Source organism: Vulpes vulpes, chromosome 1 (assembly GCF_048418805.1).
Source record: "Vulpes vulpes isolate BD-2025 chromosome 1, VulVul3, whole genome shotgun sequence".
Lineage (NCBI taxonomy): Eukaryota > Metazoa > Chordata > Mammalia > Carnivora > Canidae > Vulpes > Vulpes vulpes.
Window position 1 is genome coordinate 59,859,163 of NC_132780.1, and position 18,126 is coordinate 59,877,288.

Sequence of the window (18,126 nt, forward strand, 5' to 3'; positions counted from 1 at the left end):
TTAGTAACTGATATTGAATTACTAACAGATTTTTCTTATTTCCTTCTCTATTAACATGAACATACGCTTCATGACTCTAAAGGACAACTTAAGAAAATAACTAAAGATTAAAAGCAAGCAATAAAGCAAACAGTAGGGATGGAAAAGATCTTTCTTTCCAGCAGAGCCATAGTAGATCAATGACTGTGAGAACAGGATTAGTGGGAATAACCTGCCACCTGGCTATGGATCCAAGAAAAGAATTTTATATCCCTGGAGTAAAGGGTACAGGCAGGAAGGTCAAAGTCAAGTCGGCAAATATTAGACTGGCTAGAGCACTTAAATGCTAGAGTGTTTAAGGCCCACGAAAAGATTCTGAAGGACATAAGAAAGGAAACATAAACTGAATCTCAGAAAAAGGATGAGCCCGTAACTTTTGGATCCTGATGGAGAAAAGCATTTTAGAAAACTCCTTGGATTTCTTGGTCTCATACAAAAAGACAAAGCAGGGATCCCTGGGTGGCGCAGCAGTCTGGCGCCTGCCTTTGGCCCAGAGCGTGATCCTGGGGACCCGGGATCGAATCCCACGTCGGGCTCCCGGTGCGTGGAGCCTCCTTCTCCCTCTGCCTGTGTCTCTGCCTCTCTCTCTCTATCATAAATAAATTTTTAAAAATTAAAAAAAACAAAAAAACAAAAAGACAAAGCAGAACTTCAGGCTAAAGATACTCTATGAGACACCACCAATATCAAAGTTACAGAATAATGAACATTTAGGTGCTAAAAAGCACAGCAACAAAGCATACATAAAGTCTACTGGAAATGTGAAGAAATTGAGAAAAATACCCCCATGATTTTCCATAGAAGATTTTAATACTTCTCATGTTTTGATAGCTTAAAAGGATTTTTTTAATTCAGAAAATTTTGGAGAATCTAATTAATGAGGTTGGGATTAGATAAACAAATAGATAACTTGTCATAGGAAATATGTCCTTTTTAAGAATGCATGAAACAAAAAGTAAATCAACTCCTGGGACACAAAACTTCAATTTTGCTACCGTAGAAATGATAAAAACCATATTCTCTGACTACAGTGTAATAAAAAGGTAACTTAATGACAATAACTAAAACCAAAAGTCTTATCCCATGCAGAAAATGGAAAATATATCCTAAAAAAATTGCTAGGCTTAAAAGAGAACCAAAGCTACCAGTAAAAATTTTGAGAGAATTTTTAAAAAATAAGAACTCCATTAAAATGTATAAGATATGGCAAAGCTGTATGTATGTAGGCAAACATAACTTTTTAATACATTAATTATTATTAATACAGGAAAAAAACGAGCACTTCAACAAAATAAAACATAAAGTGTTAGAGCAACAAAAATAATAATGAAAGTCAAACTAGAAAGTGAAAGAAAATGGGAGTCTGATCTTTAAAAGCAAAACCTTTCACCAGGGGAAAAAATTACTTGAAAGAATGTCTCCAAAATCCCTTATTCTAGTCCAGGAATGAGTGGAAAAGTAATACAAGCACATTTCTGGAAAAGTTACCGAGGCCATCTTTGGTCTTATGTTATGTCTTGGGTGCTCAACGGTAATGCTGATTTACAGTCCAGAGGTGGCTCTAGGTCAGAAATCTAAAAGAAGCACAGACTTCCCAGAAAGCTCACGGCTTCCCTATAACCTGGATTCTGTTTGCTTTTCGTCTTTGAGAGTTTTTGTCCCATGAGCACTACACATGAACAACTGGTGATTCTCCCAGTATGCTTATAAACTTATAATTCTTCTTAAACCCAAGTACTACTTTCTGTATTTGGCATTGGTAGGACACTCTAGCTAGATCCTCAAGACCATGCTACAATAAGCTTTCTCGGTGCTTAAGTTCCTGCACCAGGAGCTCACTGCGCCGATGGCCCTCTGCTGCCCCCTCTTGGTTCTAGGCAATACTCTCACAGGCACTGGGTACAGATGGCTTAAAGCCTCAGAATAAAACCTCCAAGCTTCAGAAATAAACCAATACATAGTGGGTCTTTGCTTTTAGTAATGTAATAAGATGACAGATATCACATATAACTAAAGGAAATTTGCCAACTGGAAAACCGCAAAATTTATTTTTACCAAATAGTTTCAGAAATTCAGCTCAAAGCTTTCTAGATTAACTTTAGTTTTCTAGATTAAAACAATCAAGGTAGAGATATCATGAATTTGCCCAATAATTCAGTGATTCTTTACATTTCTGGATCATGAGCAGAATTTAAATCAGATGAAAACTACAGTCCAGAAGGTCATGACGTAGTTGCATGATTCGTTTTCAAGAAAGGACTTGTTGCACCAGCTTGGGAAAGTGCTCTCTTGCCCAAGGCCACCATACCCTTCTCACGGCCTACATCAACAATGGATTGATGTCAGGGCATGAAGGCCCACCTTAACTCTAAAGTGTCATTCTGGCTCCAGAGCTTCCCTATGAATCAGTTGAGGCTACAAGCAGGCCTGCATCACAGTACAACCTCTCCCTCTGCCCATTCCTGTTTCTTTCTCACCCCTGCTGCAGCTATGAATCCCAAGAACACTACTTAATATGCATCTTCATGCTAAACTTCATCTCAGAGTCTTCTTCCTGGGAAACTCCATACATCACAACTCTATACAGGCCTGCATAAAGCCACGTTTTCCCCTTCTCAGGGTAATTATTCAAGAGCTACAAAAAGAAGCTTTTATAAGTTCACAAACCATTTTTGGAGAACTCGGAAGCACATATAACCCAGAATCCATTTTATATCAAACACTGACAAAAGTAGATGATAGTCATTGGGAACAAAAAGCAGCAGTGGAAACAAGAGTTCCTCTAATCTCAAAAGCAGGGAAACAATGAAAACAGATCTCCAAAAGCATCAGCAAAAATATACTTCCTGGAGCACCTGGGTGGCTTAGTCAGTTAAGCGTCTGCCTTCAGCTCAGGTCATGATTCCAGGGCCCTGTGCTTATCCGGGAGCCTGCTTCTCCCTCTCCCTCTGCCTGCCACTCCCCCTGCTTGTGCTCTGCCTCTATGTCAAATAAATAAATAAAATCTTTAAAACTATACTTCCTGAAAATTAGGATACTTCTTGAAGTCAAAAAGTAATATTTCAAGGTTATGATCCTTGGTGCAAAACTATATAGAGCTGGCACATCTTTCTTCCTTAGAAGAGGTGAGGCTATAAAAAGAATTATACAGAAAAGTCATATTTGCAGGAAGCAACATGACTCTGTAACAGAAAAAGAGAAAGACTTTGCTCTATGAAAACTAGCTAGCCTAAAACCCTACCTTGTCATCTTCTCCCAAAAGGAACCTCTTACACATGATGAGTCCAAGAAAACTTAACTCATTCAATGATGAATAATATTTTTAAAGGACAGAATTGGTTTTTTAAAGTCCCCTTCCCCTTCCACTCCTTAAAAAAATATTTATCAATTCCTTTCACTTCCTTTCCTCTGAGGGAGCCAGTGAAACCTATAGGGCCAAGGAAACTGCTGGCAGGCCAAAGACCCTCTTGACTGTTGGTTTCACTCAGGACAGAATTAAATGTGAGCTGAGGAGTAAGAGCAGAGTTTATTGAAGACAGAGAAAGAGAGAGTAAAGATACAGACAAAGCATCTAGGAGACTCAGAAAGGAAAGAACAGGGAGTCTCATCTTTGCTTAGGGTCTGGGGTTTTTTATTGAGGATGGTGGTCTGGTGTATGTGTCCTCTCAGGCAGCCAGGACCTGGTAAAACAAGGATGAATGCTTAGATGTCCTTCATAAGTCACTCATGCCATAGAGCCAGGGGTCTTGGCCTCAAGGTGTCTGGAGTCAGTGGTCTTGGAAAATGTGATGATGATCCCTCCTGGTCTCTCCTTAGATGTTACTATTGTGCTGGAAGTCTCCAAAAAAATCAGTAACTCTTTGACCTTTACAAGGAGAACACAGATTAAGGCATGTGTAAGGCAGGGGTATCCAAGCAAGAATAAAAGCAGGAAAAGGAGCAAAAATAGCAATTTTTCCCATCGGGTCCCTTCTACTTTCCATAGGGTCATCTGTACTATTCTTATAACTTTTCTGTAAATTTGAAATTATTACAACTAAGGAGTTTTAAAATGCTGTACTTTTAAAAAGCAAAATATACAAGAAAAACGTCATGGTACAGACTAAAACTGTGGTCAAACATTCTGCCAAGAAATTTAAAACTTATTAAAACAAGTCTCTCTAACTAGAAGACCACAGAGCAGAAATAGCAGAACTCTGGGATGAAATGATAAGACATATAAAAGGGAATAAAACATGAAAGGAAGACCAAGAAGTAGAAAAACAAAAATAATCATGCAAATAATGAATACAATTGAAAAGAATCTAAGGAATTTAGATACTGCTGAAACTTAGAAGATAAAACTAAAAAATGAACCAGTGAAAGAGAAATAAATTTTAAATCGATAAAGACAAAAGTATAGATATAGAAGATAAAGAGGGTGGGATCAAGGAACAAAGATGGGAATCTTCAAAGAAAAAGCTAAAAGAATGAAATAGAAAAAATAAACACATAATTCGTAAAAACGTTAGAGTTGTTACTCTGGAATGAATAGAGTCACTACTCAATTGAGACTGAGTTCAGAGGGACTAAGATGACCGTTGGACTTTTCAGTATCTGAAACATGACCCAAAATGAAAAGACCAGGTTCAAGATTTCTTTCATTGCCACAGGAAGAAGTAGCACCACAAGTTAGAAGAGATAGTAGTAGACAAAAGTAAAGTGCTTCATTTCTAAGTTTATACGTTCAATCTATCAGTTACATTTTTAAGTGTGTCTATGAATATATTCTGTCTAGAAGAGAACCATAAGCTCGTAGAGGTTGTTTCTGGGGAAAGACATGTGTTAGGGATTTGGAGGACAAAAGTGGAAGAGTGGATTAATTTAGGGGACCAACACTTGCTGCCACACAAAAAAGAGAAAAGGCAAGACGTAGGGCAATATCCAAACCTTATACTGAGTCAGTTCCTACTGCCCATTGTTGATTCATGATAAGGAAGACAACAGATTCAGTTAAGGATTCAATCCCTAGGCACCCTTCAGTTGGCTGAGGATTTCTTTCACCACTCTTCAAGGTCAGAAACCTGAATTTAATCTTCTGTTTCAACACTGCCTTTGATGTTTCTGCTGTTAACTAGCCATCCTCTGCCTTCTTTTGGCTTTGACTCGGAAGTGTGTTAACCACTCCTTTATTACTTGACTTGTTTCTTGTTTGCTGCATGTGCTTCCCTTGGATCCTAGTTTCTGTATTCCAGTCACACTACTGATTTGATTCTGAATCTTAAACATTCTAGAGAATGTAATGTTTTTATTGCTCATACTTCTGCCTTTTACCTGAAGGATGATGCTACTTTGGCAAATTAGTTTGTGCTAATATTTTAACCCATAACCCCAACCCCATAAAAATACGTTATAGATGACTATCTGTTCTATTTGTAAAGTAAGATTCTACTTTTCCTTTGGGAAATAAATTCAGTGTATAAATTCTTACTTAGAACTCTTATTTATATCTCATGTAATAGATTAATCCAGTTTTCCCATTTTGTCCCATGTGATTCTCAGTGGAAATATAAACCACCCAGTTACCACATTCTGAAAAAGAATACATTTGAACAGTTGTTTCCCCAAGCATAATCCTTGAGATGTGATATACGTTAATTGTTTTGTTTTGTTTCAGGAGACAGAAAGTCCTGAGGTTGTGTAAATTACACACTGGCTTAATAGGTTTATCACAGGATTTCTCAAAGCCTTTGAAAAGTAATGTGTGCTATGAATCTCTAACACAGAAAGCACTTATTTGAAAAAAAGATCTCTTCACTTCGGCCTCCCTTTTACTTCAGAATTCTCCTTTCTTACCAGAGCTACATGAAATCCTCCCATAACAATTCCTCACAGAATAGACTTTCCAAAAATTAAATCATATTTATTCTTTGAAGTTGTCCATATTCCAAGAGTTGATTGGAATGATTTTCAGTTAAGATATAGAGTTTGGAATTTGATTTCTGTGGCACAGTCCTACATCTTTTAACAAATACAGGAACTGAACACATGAAATTATTTCATATGATTTAGTTTGTGTTTATATCAATTTCTTAGGTTGTAGGTATTTGATAAAGGCATTGTTTTTTAACCTCAGATAATTATTTAAAAGTGTATGTATATGGGGGCATCTGGGTGGCTCAATTAGTTAAGCATCTGTATTTGGCTCAGGTCATGGTCCCAGGGTCCTGGAATCGAGCCCCACTTCAGGCTCCTCACTCAGCAGGGAGTCTGCTTCTCCCTCTCCCTCTGCTCATTTGTGCTCTCTGTTTTTCTCTATATATCTCTCTAAAATAAATAAGTAAAATATATGTTTTTTAAGTATATGGGTATATTTGCTGCAGAAATGTCATGTGGAAAAAAAAAAAAGAAACGTCATGTGGAAAACATTCAAGGTACCAGGAAGTGCATTGATTCACTCAATAATTGTTCACTAAGCCACTGCCCTATTGCATAGGGCAATAGGTTGATGATGGTAGTAAAACAACAAGGAGGATGAGGTGTGTTTTAGAGAGAAGAACAGCATGAGGTAAGGCCCTAGAAAGGAGAGCTCAATGTCTCAAAATAAATAAAAAATATTAATGAAGGGGAGAATGTTGTGGTTCTGGGTGGCAGAGGCACAGGGGCTCTTAAAGAGAAGTTGTGGAGTCATGCCCATCTTAATTATTTGTTTAAATCCTAAATATTTAGATATTTAGAATTTACCTCAGCCAGGCAATATTCAGTAGATCTTTTTATTTATTTTTTAAGATGTATTTATTTATTTTAGATGGAGGGGGTGGGGCAGAAGGAGAGGGAGAGAAGCAGACTCCGGGCTGAGCACAGAGTCCTTTGTAGGGCTTGATCCTATGACCCTGAGATTACAACCTGAAGTGAAATCAAGAGTTAGATGCTTAACACAATGAACCACTCAGGCCCCAAATCTTTTTATCTTTAGATCATAAACACTTGTTCAAGACTGGAAACTTCTTGAAAGTAAAGACAATCTCTTAATCATTTTGAATTCCTCTAAGTACAGGCACATTTAAATCCCAGCCAGTGAACATTCACAACATTGTCTCAACCATATCCTCAGCAGTCTGGGCACCCACCACTCTCAATATTAATATATATCTGTGACTGGAGGTCATTTAAAATTATGAATTTCAATGGTAATAATAATAAATATAAACCTAACACAAATATAGCCATTGAACACTACTAAATGACAGTAGAGTAAAATATGTAATGCTAAGTTCTCAAAATAATAACACAGGATTTATTAATGGGTAATAGTGGCTACCTGAAGTTCTGCCCCTTACTAGCTGGGCACCTACCTTTAGGCAAGTCACTTGATTAATCCAGCCTTTAGATTTCTCATCTGTAAAATGGAATATTATTTTCCTTAGAGAGTTGTGATGAGAATTAATGAGTTAATACATGCAAATACTAGTAACAGCTTGCATATAGTACAGGTTTTAGATTATTACTATTATTATTATTGTTATCTATGATGGTGATGGTGATGATGATAAGAGTCATGTAGCAACTAGGTGATTTACTTTTCCTATCCTGGAATAAATGTCTGTGCCTCCAAATTGAATATGAAACTGATGAACTAATTGGAAAATGGATAAATAGTCCATTCAAAAGTAAGTAAAAAGACTTTTACTTCAAAAATGGAATATCATTCAAGAGTGTCAGCTCTCTTAAATTGATATCCATGTTTTAAAAGTAAATATATCAGGAAGGGAGACAGAACATAAAGACTCCTAACTCGGGGAAACGAACTAGGGGTGGTGGAAGGGGGGAGGAGGGCGGGTGTTGGAGGGGAATGGGTGACGGGCACTGAGGTGGACACTTGACGGGATGAGCACTGGGTGTTTTTCTGTATGTTGGTAAATTGAACACCAATAAAAATTAATTAAAAAAAATAAAATAAAATAAAAGTAAATATATACTTAAGGAGGGTACATGATGAGATGAGCGCTGGGTGTTATACTGTATGTTGGCAAATTGAATTTAAATAAAATATTTTTTAAAAGTAAATATATATTACAAAAATATCAGGGTCATCAATGAACAAAAAAATTGCTTCTGAAAATTCAAACACTTCCTAAATAGAATATTAAAAAGACAACAAATCTGATAATAATTTAAAACTACAATTCATGTCAAAACTGTAAGATTTGGAATGTGCATCTATTCTAGAGGACTCCATTACCTTGCCTTGGGCAGGACTAAACCCTACTACTGCAGAGGGACAATATACACAATCTCTTTTAAATTGCAGGCTCTTTTGTACTCCATATATTTCTCCTCTACCCCAGGACATAATCAATAACCTTACAATTAAGTCAGGATTCTTAATCTTAAATATTCTGAACCAAGTCTCAACTATTCTGGTATATAGTTTCTTTTTTTTTTTTATTTTTTTTATTTTTATTTTTTTTTAATTAATTTTTATTGGTGTTCAATTTACCAACATACAGAAAAACACCCAGTGCTCATCCCGTCAAGTGTCCACCTCAGTGCCCGTCACCCATTCCCCTCCAACACCCGCCCTCCTCCCCCCTTCCACCACCCCTAGTTCGTTTCTCCGAGTTAGGAGTCTTTATGTTCTGTCTCCCTTCCTGATATTTCCCAACATTTCTTCTCCCTTCCTTTATATTCCCTTTCACTATTATTTATATTCCCCAAATGAATGAGAACATACACTGCTTGTCCTTCTCCGATTGACTTATTTCACTCAGCATAATACCCTCCAGTTCCATCCACGTTGAAGCAAATGGTGGGTATTTGTCGTTTCTAATCGCTGAGTAATATTCCATTGTATACATAAACCACATCTTCTTTATCCATTCATCTTTCGATGGACACCGAGGCTCCTTCCACAGTTTGGCTATTGTGGCCATTGCTGATAGAAACATCGGGGTGCAGGTGTCCCGACGTTTCGTTGCATCTGAATCTTTGGGGTAAATCCCCAACAGTGCAATTGCTGGGTCGTAGGGCAGGTCTATTTTTAACTCTTTGAGGAACCTCCACACAGTTTTCCAGAGTGGCTGCACCAGTTCACATTCCCACCAACAGTGTAAGAGGGTTCCCTTTTCTCCGCATCCTCTCCAACATTTGTTGTTTCCTGCCTTGTTAATTTTCCCCATTCTCACTGGTGTGAGGTGGTATCTCATTGTGGTTTTGATTTGTATTTCCCTGATGGCAAGTGATGCAGAGCATTTTCTCATGTGCATGTTGGCCATGTCCATGTCTTCCTCTGTGAGATTTCTCTTCATGTCTTTTGCCCATTTCATGACTGGATTGTTTGTTTCTTTGGTGTTGATTTTAATAAGTTCTTTATAGATTTTGGAAACTAGCCCTTTATCTGATATGTCGTTTGCAAATATCCTCTCCCATTCTGTAGGTTGTCTTTTAGTTTTGTTGACTGTATCCTTTGCTGTGCAAAAGCTTCTTACCTTGATGAAGTCCCAATAGTTCATTTTTGCTTTTGTTTCTTTTGCCTTCGTGGATGTATCTTGCAAGAAGTTACTGTGGCCGAGTTCAAAAAGGGTGTTGCCTGTGTTCTCCTCTAGGATTTTGATGGACTCTTGTCTCACATTTAGATCTCTCATCCATTTTGAGTTTATCTTTGTGTATGGTGAAAGAGAGTGGTCCAGTTTCATTCTTCTGCATGTGGATGTCCAATTTTCCCAACACCATTTATTGAAGAGACTGTCTTTCTTCCAATGGATAGTCTTTCCTCCTTTATCGAATATTAGATGACCATACATTTCAGGGTCCACTTCTGGGTTCTCTATTCTGTTCCATTGATCTATGTTTCTATTTTTGTGCCAGTACCACACTGTCTTGATGACCACAGCTTTGTAGTACAACCTGAAATCTGGCATTGTGATGCCCCCAGCTATGGTTTTCTTTTTTAAAATTCCCCTGGCTATTCGGGGTCTTTTCTGGTTCCACACAAATCTTAAAATAATTTGTTCTAACTCTCTGAAGAAAGTCCATGGTATTTTGATAGGGATTGCATTAAACGTGTAAATTGCCCTGGGTAACATTGACATTTTCACAATATTAATTCTGCCAATCCATGAGCATGGAATATTTTTCCATCTCTTTGTGTCTTCCTCAATTTCTTTCAGAAGTGTTCTATAGTTTTTAGGGTATAGATCCTTCACCTCCTTGGTAAGGTTTATTCCTAGGTATCTTATGCTTTTGGGTGCAATTGTAAATGGGATTGACTCCTTAATTTCTCTTTCTTCAGTCTCATTGTTAGTGTATAGAAATGCCATTGATTTCTGGGCATTGATTTTGTATCCTGCCACGCTACCAAATTGCTGTATGAGTTCTAGCAATCTTGGGGTGGAGGCTTTTGGGTTTTCTATGTAGAGTATCATGTCATCGGCGAAGAGGGAGAGTTTGACTTCTTCTTTGCCAATTTGAATGCCTTTAATGTCTTTTTGTTGTCTGATTGCTGAGGCGAGGACTTCCAGAACTATGTTGAACAGCAGTGGTGAGAGTGGACATCCCTGTCTTGTTCCTGATCTTAGGGGAAAGGCTCCCAGTGCTTCCCCATTGAGAATGATATTTGCTGTGGGCTTTTCGTAAATGGCTTTTAAGATGTCGAGGAAAGTTCCCTCTATCCCAACACTCTGAAGTGTTTTGATCAGGAATGGATGCTGTATTTTGTTAAATGCTTTCTCTGCATCTAATGAGAGGATCATATGGTTCTTGGTTTTTCTCGTGCTGATATGATGAATCACATTGATGGTTTTACGAGTGTTGAACCAGCCTTGTGTCCCAGGGATAAATCCTACTTGGTCATGGTGAATAATTTTCTTAATGTGTTGTTGGATCCTATTGGCTAGTATCTTGTTGAGAATTTTTGCATCCATGTTCATCAGGGATATTGGTCTGTAATTCTCCTTTTTGGTGGGGTCTTTGTCTGGTTTCGGAATTAAGGTGATGCTGGCCTCATAGAATGAATTTGGCAGTACTCCATCTCTTTCTATCTTTCCAAACAGCTTTAGTAGAATAGGTATGATTTCTTCTTTAAACGTTTGATAGAATTCCCCTGGGAAGCCATCTGGCCCTGGAGTCTTGTGTCTCGGGAGGTTTTTGATGACTGCTTCAATTTCCTCCCTGGTTATTGGCCTGTTCAGGTTTTCTATTTCTTCCTGCTCCAGTTTTGGTAGTTTGTGGCTTTCCAGGAATGCATCCATTTCTTCTAGATTTCCTAATTTACTGGCATACAGCTGTTCATAATATGTTTTTAGAATCGTTTGTATTTCCTTGGTGTTGGTAGTGATCTCTCCTTTCTCATTCATGATTTTATTAATTTGAGTCTTCTCTCTCTTCTTTTTAATAAGGTTCGCTAATGGTTTATCTATCTTATTAATTCTTTCAAAGAACCAACTCCTGGTTCTGTTGATCTGTTCCACAGTTCTTTTGGTCTCGATATCATTTAGTTCTGCTCGAATTTTAATTAACTGTCTTCTTCTGCTGGGGGTGGGGTCCATTTGTTGCTTTTTCTCTAGTTCCTTTATGTGTAAGGTGAGCTTTTGAATTTGAGTTCTTTCCAGTTTTTGAATGGATGCTTGTATTGCGATGTATTTCCCCCTCAGGACTGCTTTTGCTGTGTCCCAAAGATTTTGAACGGTTGTATCTTCATTCTCATTAGTTTCCATGAATCTTCTCAATTCTTCCTTAATTTCCTGGTTGACCTTTTCATCTTTTAGCAGGATGGTCCTTAACCTCCATGTGTTTGTGGTCCTTCCAAACTTCTTGTTGTGATTAAGTTCTAATTTCAAGGCATTATGGTCTGAGAATATACAGGGGACTATGCCGATCTTTTGGTATCGGTTCAGACCCGATTTGTGACCCAGTATGTGGTCTATTCTGGAGAAAGTTCCATGTGCACTTGAGAAGAATGTGTATTCAGTTGAGTTTGGATGTAAAGTTCTGTAGATATCTGTGAAATCCATCTGGTCCAGTGTATCATTTAAAGCTCTCGTTTCTTTGGATATGTTGTGCTTAGAAGACCTATCTAGTATAGAAAGAGCTAGATTGAAATCACCAAGTATAAGTGTATTATTATCAAAGTATTTCTTCAGTTTGGTTATTAATTGGTTTAAATATTTGGCAGCTCCCACATTCGGGGCATATATATTGAGAATTGTTAAGTCTTCTTGTTGGATAGATCCTTTGAGTATGAGATAGTGTCCCTCTTCATCTCTCACTATAGTCTTCAGGGTAAATTTTAATTTATCTGATATAAGGATGGCTACCCCTGCTTTCTTTTGAGGGCCATTTGAATGGTAAATGGTTCTCCAACCTTTTATTTTCAGGTTGTAGGTGTCCTTCTGTCTAAAATGAGTCTCTTGTAGACAGCAAATAGATGGGTCCTGCTTTTTAATCCAGTCTGAAACCCTGCGCCTTTTGATGGGGTCATTAAGCCCATTCACGTTCAGAGTTACTATTGATAGATATGAGTTTAGTGTCATCATATCTATTCAGTCCTTGTTTTTGTGGATTGTTCCACTGAACTTCTTCTTAAAGGGGAGTTTTAAGAGTCCCCCTTAAAATTTCTTGCAGAGCTGGTTTGGAGGTTACATATTCTTTCAGTTCCTGCCTGTCTTGGAAGCTCTTTATCTCTCCTTCCATTTTGAATGAAAGCCTTGCTGGATAGAGTATTCTTGGTTGCATGTTCTTCTCATTTAGGACCCTGAATATATCTTGCCAGCCCTTTCTGGCCTGCCAGGTCTCTGTGGAGAGGTCTGCTGTTACCCTAATATTCCTCCCCATAAAAGTCAGGGACTTTTTTTCTCTTGCTGCTTTAAGGATCTTCTCCTTATCTTTGGAATTTGCAAGCTTCACTATTAAATGTCGAGGTGTTGATCGGGTTTTGTTGATTTTAGGGGGGGATCTCTCTATTTCCTGGATCTGAATGCCTCTTTCCCTTCCCAGATTCGGAAAGTTTTCAGCTAGGATTTGTTCAAATACATATTCTGGCCCTCTGTCCCTTTCGGCGCCCTCGGGAACCCCAATTAAACGTAGGTTTTTCTTCCTCAGGGTGTCATTTATTTCCCTTAATCTATCCTCATGGTCTTTTAATTGCCTGTCTCTTTTTTCCTCAGTTTCCCTCTTTGCCATCAGCTTGTCTTCTATGTCACTCACTCGTTCTTCCACCTCGTCAAGCCTCGTCGTTAGGACTTCTAGCTTGGATTGTATCTCATTTAATTGATTTTTAATTTCTGCCTGATTGGATCTCAATTCTGCAGTCATGAAGTCTCTTGAGTCCTTTATGGTTTTTTCTAGAGCCACCAGTAGCTGTATAATAGTGCTTCTGAATTGGCTTTCTGACATTGAATTGTAATCCATATTTTGTAACTCTGTGGGAGAGTGGGCTGTTTCTGATTCTTTTTTTTGAGGTGAGGTTTTCCTTCTAGTCATTTTGCTCAGTGCAGAGTGGCCAAAAACAAGTTGTATTGGGAAAAGGAGAAAAAGAGAGAGAAGGAAAGAGAAGAGAAAAAGAAAAAAGAGAAAGAAGAAAAAGAAAGGGGGGGGGAAGAGAAGAAAAAGAAAGAAAGGAGAAAAAAGAAAAAAGAAAAGGGGGGGTGGGGGACGCAATCAGAAATCAAGAAGAAAGAGAGAAAAGAAAAAAAAAAGCACAAAACAAAACAAAACAAAACAAAAACAAAACAAAAAAAACACGGGGGAGTATCTTCCGATTCTGTGTTCTTTAAGTCCCTTGACTTCCCTTGGAACTGGTCCGTCTCGCTGGTCTTCTGGGGGAGGGGCCTGCTGTGCTGATTCTCAGGTGTTAGCACTTGGGGGAGCTGCTCTGCCCCTGCCTGGTGCAGGGCTCAGTGGGGTTGTTCACCCCGTGAGGCCCCTGGAGGAAGCCACAGTGGCGGGGGCAGCTCTGGAACCCTGAAGTCAGCCCCCGCAGTAGCTCCGGGGCTCTCCGTCTGCAGGGCCTGGAGGCTCCCAGGCGGGGCCGCTGATCTGCTCAGTTCCAGGCAGGAGCGTCCTCGCTGTCCTGGGCCCTCCCGGCCTCTGCCTGTCCCGGGGGGAGGCCGGATCCTGGGCTGTGTCCCGGCGCCCTGTGCTCCGGGGCCTGCGCTGTTGGATTCGCGCTCCCGGCGGTGCAGCCTCCTCCGCGGAGCCGCAGCCCGAGCCCCTCCGAGCTGTTCCCGGAGTCGCGCCGCCCCCTCCGGGCTGAGCTTCTTCCTCCGCCCGAGCCGCCGCTGCCGAGCTGTTCCCGGAGCCGCGCCGCCCCCTCCGCGGAGCTTCTTCCTCCGCCCGAGCCGCCGCCGCCGAGCTGTTCCCGGAGCCGCGCAGCCCCCTCCGCGGAGCCGCCGCCCGAGCCCCTCCGAGCTGCTCCGGGCCCCGCCGAGCGCTGCAGCCCTTAGGGAGCTCGGCGCATCTCCCCGGGGCGCAGTTCCTCTGTTACTGTCCCCGGGAGCCCGAGGGCGTCCCCGCCTTTCTGGGGATCCTGCTCCAATTCCCCGGGAGGCCTTTCCGCGGGGAAGGTTGGTGCAGCTCCTGCTCCTCCGGGACGGGGCTCTCCTGTCCTGGGGACACTCGCCCCGGCCTCAGCCCGGCTCCTCCGGGCCCCTCCCCCTTGGAGGCCTTTTGTGTCTTTATTTCTTTTTCCCCGTCTTCCTACCTTGATAGAAGCGCGAACTCTTCTCACTGTAGCGTTCCAGCTGGTCTCTCTTTAAATCTCAGGCTGAATTCGTAGATTTTCAGGATGATTTGAATGTTTTCTAGGTAATTTGTTGAGGACAAGTGACTTGGAGACCCTACTCTGCCGCCATCTTGCCCCTCCCCCCCTGGTATATAGTTTCAAGATAAAATTTAAACACCAATATAGAATAAAACTCTTATTTGGAACTAACATACTAACTTTAACAAATATATACAGAATCAACCTATTTTTAGAGGATATGGTCAGCTGTTCTACTTTCTCAGCCAAAATATTGGTTATATTTATATAAAAGCAACCATAGTTATTGGCTGGCATAAATAATGCCTACGCAAATCTCTCAAGCATTACAATGCCTGCTGTTTATGAAGCCTACATTCTGGCTTTAAATACAAAAGGAAGGTCAAGCTGTGAAGGTCGAAAGAATTTATGACACTGTTCCACTACTAGAGCGTACAGAAGAGGGTATTATTGAAGAAGCCCGGAAGAGCTCTTAACGAATCAAAAATCAATCCTTTTGTAGCTAGCTGTGGGCTGCAGGCATTTGTGGAAGAGGGAATAAATGCACTAGAAAAATCTTACTTTCACTTGTAAGTAAATACCAAATTAAAAATCCTCTGGCAGTTTGGAGAATAACAAATGACAAATTTTAAAAAGTAACAAGATGTGCCTGTAACAATGGAATTATTTGCAATCACACCACAGGTGAGGTGTTTTGGTTTTTTTTTTTCACTTACATAATATTCACAATCAAGCTTTATCCTTTCAGCTCAATTTGTTTTTCTCCTTCTCACCGAAGTGACTGAAAACACCTCATGGGTTTTGTTTTTAAAAACAATCATACTTTCTGTAAGACTTGCTTCCTTCTCCATATCTCTTTAATTCCAATTCTCTATGTCAGGACTGATACCATCTGGAAAAGAGGATAAATTAAAGTTGTGAACCTTTAAATTAGCTTGATATTTCCAAAAACTAAGAGGAAAAGTTTTTAAATTCTTCAAGGTTGCAAAGTATTTTTTTTTCTTTCTTTCTTTTTTTTTTTTTTGCAAGGTATTCCTAGTTAAAATTCATAGCATATTATATTTCTGGCTTTCTAAATGTTACAATTTGTGGCAACTTTTATTTCTCGCTTTCTAAATTAAATTCAAACACAAGCCATAGACTCAAGTTTTGTTTCCAGGATAGTCACTTACTCTACTCACTCATGTATAAAAGAGGTCAAATGTTTTCAGGTCGCATTCATTAGACCAGGGCAGTTTTGTTGAGATATTTCATCATAATATACCACCTTTATTTCTATAACTGAGGAATAACAAAATCAAAAACAAAATTTGCTTTGTTAGCTAGAGTCCAACTTAATACTGTTTTACATTAAAGCCCTTCTATTTACTAGAATTTGGGGGAAGGGGATAGGAAATCAGAAGGTAACCCCAAGAGATTTTCTCAATAGATAGTATCATAAATTCGTTTTCTCTAGATTTGTTAATGTTATAAGATTTACTAATTGTTATTCATTTAGGACCCTCAATATACTTTTTATCTTTTTTCATAGAAAACAATAACCATGACTTCCAGATTTGATATCTTAGATTATGTCCAAGAAAATAATTTTGAAAAGTATCAGAAAGTTTAAGTCTCCTAAAGAAATGCTTTCATAGCAGGATCAAAAAAAGGTGAAAAAAGGGACCTAAAGTAGCTCCTCAGTGTCATCCAAAACTTCCTTCACTTATTTCCCCCTGCTATGAAATTCACTCTTAAATTCATTCATTTATATTAATGTATACTATGTGCAAAGGCGTGCCCAGTACCATCAAAGCACATAAAACAATCTACAACCTTATAGAATTTAAACTATAGAGGGGCATTCAAGCAAAGATGATTCGTAGAAATAAAACTAAAGTCAAATTCATTTCACACCAGTTCCATAATTTATTAATTAAAATAACAATTATTTATTTGAAAACACATCTTATGTAAAAGGCATGTTTTCATTTTGAAAAACAGTAAATTGCATAGGTATCATGTGATTAAATTTTGAGTATACCATTTGAGGCATGATGAAGACCACACATTATTTAAAAGTGGTAGCAGTATGCTTTTTCAGAGGTGACCTAAAGGAAACAAACTAGATTATTCATTAAAATTTTCATGTAAATACTTCACAAATGTGTTATTTATTTTTGAATAATATTAAAACATTTTCTTAAATGATTAGATTATTTTCCACAGACAACAATCATAAAAAGATTAAGGAGAATAAACATACATTAACCAACAATAGGGAGGGAGGGGCAAGACGGCGGAAGAGTAGGGTCCCCAAGTCACCTGTCCCCAACAGATTGCCTAGATAACCTTCAAATCATCCTGAAAATCTACGGATTCGGCCTGAGATTTAAAGAGAGACCAGCTGGAATGCTACAGTGAGAAGAGTTCCCGCTTCTATCAAGGTAGGAAGACGGGGAAAAGAAATAAAGAAACAAAAGGCCTCCAAGGGGGAGGGGCCCCGCGAGGAGCTGGGCCGAGGCCGGGGCGAGTGTCCCCAGGACAGGAGAGCCCCGGCCCGGAGGAGCAGGAGCTGCACCAACCTTCCCGGGGGAAAGGGGCCCGCAGGGAGTTAGAGCAGGACCCCAGGAGGGCGGGGATGCCCTCAGGCTCCCTGGGACACTAACAGGCACCTGCAGCGCGCAGGAGAGTGCGCCATACCCCGCGGCGGTGCTCCCTGAAGGGCTGCAGCGCACACGGCTGGACCCGGAGCAGCTCGGAGGGGCTCGGGCGGCAGCTCCGCACAAACGGGGCTACGCGGCCGGGAGCAGCTCACAGGCGGCTCCGGCAGAGGAAGAGGCTCCGTGCGGAGGGGGCTGCGCGGCTCCGGGAGCAGCTCGGAGGGGCTCGGGCGGGGGCTTCTCGGAGGGGGCTGCCGGCGGGAGCGCGAATCCAACAGCGCAGGCCCCGGAGCACAGGGCGCCGGGACACAGCCCAGGATCCGGCCTCCCCCGGGACAGGCAGAGGCCGGGAGGGCCCAGGACAGCGAGGACGCTCCTGCCCAGAGCTGAGCAGATCTGCGGCCCCGCCCCGGAGCCTCCAGGCCCTGCAGACGGAGAGCCCCGGAGTTACTGTGGGAACTGAATCCAGGGCTCCAGAGCTGGCCCTGCCACTGGGGCTGTTCCTCCTGGGGCCTCACGGGGTAAACAACCACCACTGAGCCCTGCACCAGGCAGGGGCAGAGCAGCTCCCCCAAGTGCTAACACCTGAAAATCAGCACAACAGGCCCCTCCCCCAGAAGACCAGCGAGACGGACAAGTTCCAGGGGAAGTCAAGGGACTTCTCTGATACAGAATCAGAAGATACTCCCCCGTGGTTTTTTCTTTTCT

At 40.5% G+C, this 18,126-nt stretch overlaps 1 protein-coding gene across 8 annotated transcripts in view; it reads right to left on the minus strand.

Annotated features, from left to right (window-relative positions):
• The window catches only part of PKIB (cAMP-dependent protein kinase inhibitor beta), a 202,848-nt gene that overhangs the window by 167,596 nt on the left and 17,126 nt on the right, over positions 1 to 18,126 (minus strand). For 2 of the 8 annotated variants that reach the window (XM_072765109.1, XM_072765145.1), the window contains exons 3-4: positions 15,493 to 15,668; positions 7,374 to 7,417 (exon numbers count right to left, since the gene is read on the minus strand). The exons of the other annotated variants lie outside the window; for them this stretch is intronic. The gene's annotated coding sequence lies outside the window, so the exon portion shown is untranslated. The remainder of the gene's footprint in view (positions 1 to 7,373; positions 7,418 to 15,492; positions 15,669 to 18,126) is intronic. 8 annotated transcript variants of the gene reach the window in all.